Raw genomic sequence first — 6,460 nt, forward strand, 5'->3', positions numbered from 1 at the left:
ATGACAGATAAACTATTTCATGCTTTCTTAAGTTGCTTACAGTACTTACTCTCCCTTAAAGTATAAAATTCTTCTATCACACTGGGCTTGGTCAGTATAAGAAGAAAAAATAAGAGTGGAGGCCTTCTAGCTAGCTCCCCATGAATAAGGAAGTGAACTTGCAATCTGCAGTTCAGAACCCTAGGGGTTAATAGATAGAACTTATAATCAGTACTCCTTGAGAATGATATCAAAGGGATTAATAGTGATTGGAATAAAATGAGGGTCCTGGAAGCCACATGTGGCCCTCTAGCTCCTCAGATCCTTGTAGATGATCATTGCAAATCTAGATTTGCAGACCTATAGGAGCACCTGTGGCTTAGAAAACCCAAGTTCCCCACCCCTTCTTTAGGGCATCATTCCAAATCACTCTCCAGTATGGTTAGAAGAGGTCCAAACTCCACCAACAATGCATCAGTGTCCCAGTTTTCCGACATCCTCTTCAATATCCAACTTTTCATCTTTTTTGTCTGATTACCAACTCTGATAGTTATGAGGGCCTACCTTATAGTTCTTTTATTTTCTTTTTCTCTGATCAAGAGTGATATGGAGCATATTTTCATGTGACTAGAAAGTTTTGATTTCTTTGTCTGAAAATCTCATGTTACAGTACGTACTCTCCCTTACAGTATAAAATTCTTCCATCACACTGGGCTTGTTCAGCATAACAAGGAAAAATTCCCATGAATAAGGAAGTGAACTTGCAATCTGCAGTTCAGATCCCTAGGGGTTAATAGACAGAACTTAAATAATCACTACTCCTTGGGAATGATATCAAAGGGATTAATAGTGATTGGAATAAAATGAGGGTCCTGGAAGCCACATGTGGCCCTCTAACTCCTTAGATCATTGTAGATCTAGATCTGTAGATATACAGAGCCATATGTGGCCTGGAAAACACAAAGTCCCCACCCCTTCTTTAGACATCATTCAAAATTGGTCACCAGAATGGTTGGATCAGGTCACAACTCCACTAACAGTGCATCAGTGTCCCAGTTTTTCATGTCTTCTTCAACATCCCACATTTTCCTTTTTTGTCAGATTAGCTACTCTGATAGTTGTGACATCCCACCTCAGAGTTATTTTATTTTCTTTTTTCTGATCAAGAGTGATATAGAACATTTTTTGATATGACTAGAGAGTTTTGATTTCTTTGTCTGAAAATTGCATGTTCATATCCTTTGACCATTTTTTCAATTGGGGAATGACTTGTATTTTTATAAATTTTACTCAGTTCTCTATATATTTGTGAAATGAGGCCTTTATGAGAGATAGTTTTTGTAAATCTCACCCCATCCTGTTTTTTTCTTTCCTCATAATTTTGGTTGTATTGGTTTTGTTTGTAGAAAAACTGTTAATTTAATATAATAAAAATTAACTATTTTACATTTTGTAATGCTCTCTATATCTTTTTTGGTCCTAAAATCATCTATTGTCCATAAATCTGACAGATAATGTATTAGGTTCTCTCTTGATTTGCGTAAAATATTTACTCTTGCTTATAGTATAAAATTCTTCCGTCACATTGGGCATGATCACCATAAGAAAGAAAAATGAGGGTGGAGGCCTTCTAGCTCATTTCCTATGTTCACATAAATTAACTTACAATCTGCATTTCACAACCCTTGGGCCTAATATACAGAACTTATGATCGCTACCCTTTGGGAATGATAGCAAAGTTATTACTGATTTGAACAAAATGTAGGGGCTAGTTTAGTGTTATTTTTCTCATATATTAACCTCAAAATTTTATCTAAAAGTTCATCTATTTACATCCATCATCCCATAGTGCCTCCTCAGACAAAACCAAAGAAAGTGCATAATGCTATCTCTAGAATACAATGAGATGAAACCCTACACTACCTCAGAATCCATGTAGGCAAGTGATTTATACCTATGCCCAAGTTTCATTGGTGAAAGCTATGTAATTAGAGGGAACTGTGGCTTTAGAACTAAAAAATAGTTCAACCCTGTTCAAGAACTGCCTTTCTGTGTAAAAAAGTCAAGGACTTTTCTCTGTAATTGCTCAAGAAGTGATGCAAAGTTTCAGATGTACACTAGCAGCTATGACTTGAAATATAAGCTAATTAAAAACTACACAAATTGGACATGTGGCTGTTATACAAGTTGCCACTGGGTGGTCTCTGGAACAATCCACCCTTGCTCACCTGAATCAACTACTTACTCCTTGTGTGCCAGGATGACTCTCCTCATGAACTAAAAAGTATACCTAGTCATAGAAGCTCTAGAGACAAGGGATTTACCTCCCTCAGTTGACCAGATCTAAGAGACCTGTTTAGCCTTGTACTGTTATTTCCACTTCTTCAACTCAGTATCATTGTAGGGTATAGGATGTTATTGTCTTAGCAAGTGTCAAGAATTATATCCGTATATAGTAACACAAATTCACAGGCACAGTATATTGTTGGATTCAAGGTACAACTTCTTGATCCTCCATCTTATCCTGTACATTTCTTCATTCTTGCTGGAAGAACAAATGGCAGTGCTGTGGAGTTTCACAATACTTTGTCAGCAGGGCTATATAAACCTCATAACTTACAATCAAATAACTTGGAAGAGGACTCTGCTGCTCTCTTCTCCCAATAGTGAGTTATTATTATTTTCTAATTTATTAGAACAAAATATACTAGGTGATTTTATTTTAGTCAAATGCATTTCAAATTCATCAGTTCATAGATCTTCATTAATCTTATCTCTGATTATATTTTTGCCTTTCATTTAAAAATATTTGTTTTATTTTTTATTTTTGGAATAAAAGAAGCATTTCCATAACATAGTATAATAAAAAGATAGTTGCATGTGAAACTACAAATTTACTATGTACAACTTGATATTCCACAGATGGTCTCCATTAGACACATATACATATATATACATATATATATATATATATATGTATTGTTATTTTTTATATACTTCTATTTCTCAGTTCTTTCTCTGGATGCAGATATCATCTTTCTTCATATGTCCTTATACTTAATTTAGGTATTTATAATAGTCAAACTATCTTATTTGCTCAAAGTCATTCTTAAAACTATATTGCTATTATTATATACAATGTTCTCTTGGTTCTGCTCATTTTGCTCTTCATTATTTTGTGTAAGTCTTTCCATGTTTTTCTAAGATCATTGAGCTGATCATTTCTGGGGTATTTTTAAATTTTTTTAATGAATTTATTTTGATTTATCAGCAATCACTTTCATATGCTTTTGAATTTAAAATTTTTATCTCCCTTCCTCCCTACCACCCTCCCCAAGATGCCATACAATCTGATATAGGCTATACACATACATTCCTATTAAACATATTTTCACATTAGTGATGTTGTAAGTAAGAATTAGAACCAATAGGAGGAACCACCAGAAAGAGGAAACAAAAGTCAACAGAAGAAAAAAAAATAGCAAATAGTATGCTTCGATATGCATTCAAATTCCAGAGTTCTTTCTTTGGATGTGGATAGCATTTTCCATGATGAGGCCTTGGGTGATGTCTTAGATCCTTGTATTGCTGGGAAGGGTTAAGTTTCTCAATATTAGTCATTGCACAACATGGCTTTTATTGTGTACAATGTTCTCCTGGTTCTGCTCACTTCCCTCAGCATCAGATCATACAAGTCTTTCCAGGTTTTTCTGAAGCCGACCTGATCATTTCTTACAACACAGTAGTATTCCAGTCACAATTATATATCAAAACTTATTCTGCCATTCCCCAGTTGATGGGCATCTCTGCAATTTCCACTTCTTTGTCACCACAAAGAGAGCTTCTTAAAACATTTTAGACCATGCAAGTTATTTTCCTTTTCCCCTAATCATCTTTGGAAGTAGACCTAGTAGTGGTATTTTTGAGTAAAAAGATGTAGGTTGTTTAATAACTCTTTGGGCATAATTCCAGATTGCTCTCCAAAATGATTGGATCAGTTCACAATTCTACCAACAATGAATTATGTCTCAATTTTTCCATATCCCCTCCAACATTTGTCTCTTTCTCCTTCAATCATATTAGCCAATCTAGTACATGTAAAATGACATGTCATTAACATTTGCATTTCTCTAATCAATAATGATCTAGAACATTTTTCATATGAGCTATAAATTGTTTTGTTTTCTTCATTGGAAAACTGGCTGTTCATATCCTTTGACCACCTACCAGTTGGGGAACCCCTGGTATTTTCACATAAAGCTAAGCAATTCACAATCATGTGCTTCTCCCAACAACCCTCGTGCAAATATTCATTATCCCCTTGTATATACAAAGACTACTTAAAACTTCTAATATACTCTAATTACAATGTAGCTTTAAAACTTAAAATTTTAGCCCATTTAAATTTTTAGTTATTGTTGCTATTGGCAGTTATTTTAATTGTTTTTCAATTAACTTGCATTAAAAATCCATGGTGACCCTGCTAGCACCCTTTACTGCTTCTGTATTTCTTTGGGCCATCCAATAGCCAAATCAATTCCTTTAAATTAATGATCCTTTATCATAACTGTTTAAACCAGAATGAAGAAATAATCCTTTCCATATTAATCAGTTAATTAATATGCATTTGTCAAATTTCCTACTTAACCACTGTCAAAAGATGCATTGCTTTAAAAATTCATCAAATTTTTTTTGTTTTTCATCTTTTTTTTTTTTATTCCAGTGGAATCAGATCTCCTTTTCGAAACCAAACCCTGTACTTTCAAATCTTGCCTTCACACTAGGTCAGTGAAAATAGACTCCAACTTTCCTGAAACTTTCTATCCATTCTTTTCTCAGCCCTACTTGGTTACACTGTTATTTGCTAAACTGTCATCTTTTCTTTCATTTTATGAAACCCTTCAAAACTGGACCTTTTCTCATTTACTTAGCCAATATTTCTCTTACTTTTCTTCTACTTGCTTAAGTCTTTATTTCCCAATTGTACAGACTTAATCATTACTCCACTGAATTTTGCTTTATGCTTCAACCTAAGTTTTTGTTACACAAACCCAATTAATTGCAACATTGCCACCCTTTTTGGTTCTTAAAGATTTATAAATGCATAGTTCTTTCCAATATATTCAAAGCCCAATAGTCAAATACATGCAAGTTCAATTTACTGAGTACAACTGCAAAGTTTATAAGGTCCCACCTAATTCCTCATGGATGACCTAAGAGAAGTCCTCTATCTCTTCAAAGATAAGTTCTTTAATGTTAGAAAAAAACCATTCATACAGCTATTTCACAAATGAGTTCACTTGGCAATGACCGGCTATTGACATACTAATGTCACAGATATTGGTAGCTTAAAGAGTCTCTGCTAGCCTTTTTACAACAAGAAGTTATTATCATTATCTACTTTAATTTCCTTACAATTCAAATTAACAGAAATCCTTACTTCACTAATTTAACTTTGAGTTTACTTACATGAAAATAGTAATAATTACTAATTGTAATCATTGTTAAATTTCAACTTTCACAAGGGTTATTAACTGCCCAGATTTAAAATTTTAGGGCCCACTGTTATCATTTAGCTTCTGCTTTAATTCTTCAAAATCAGCCCATGTTGAAAAGTGATGGTGATGCTATAAACTGTTGGGGTGTAATTGTGAGTGTCATATGGTTCTAATTAGTACAATAAACAACAATACTTTTCACTGACATACACTAGTTTATTTACACAAATTCTTGGTGTTTAAATAGACTATTTTATCAATTTCACTAACTCTTTGATACTTAAGCAGATTACGGTTTTTATGATCTATAATTAAAATTTATCTCACTGTCAAACGGTCAACAATTAGAAATATCCTTTGATTTGTATCATAATACATTTAGAATATCTGCTTTCATTTATTTATTTGTTTATTTATTTATTTATAAAGGCTAAGTGCCTCTTCTGCTTTCCTACCCTGATTTATTATATCTTACTAATTATAGTTCCACCAAAAGACCAAGTTGAGCTTATTTTCATGTCCATTGAGCTCAATACAAGTTTTACTGTGTTTTAATTTACCTAAACAATTGATTTGAATTACAGTAGTATTATAAAATTTCACCTACTTTCAGTTGCTTCTTGATCTAAAAACAAGCTTTTCCTTTTCTGGGAGCACTTTGGGGTTCACTTTAATCTAGAAGTCCCAATCAGGATTTAGGTGGTGTCCTCAGGTTGGTTGTTTAAAAGCAGTAAACAACAGAAAGGTAAATGAACTCCCTTCTAACCACTTTTATTCTTTTCTTAAGATGGCCTAAAATTCCCTTTATCTACTTTCTAATAATGGAAATGCATTCCTGTAGTAAACATCCCAATTTTAAGTACAGTTTTTAACTATACTTTTATTCTACACTAACATTAATGCTAATTTCACAGGTTAATACTCTGAAACTTCAGACTTAAAATTGGCCAACTAAAATTGCTTAGGGCTTAGTATGTGTTTGT

This window comes from Vombatus ursinus, unplaced genomic scaffold (assembly GCF_900497805.2).
Source record: "Vombatus ursinus unplaced genomic scaffold, bare-nosed wombat genome assembly UNPS02014838.1, whole genome shotgun sequence".
NCBI lineage: Eukaryota > Metazoa > Chordata > Mammalia > Diprotodontia > Vombatidae > Vombatus > Vombatus ursinus.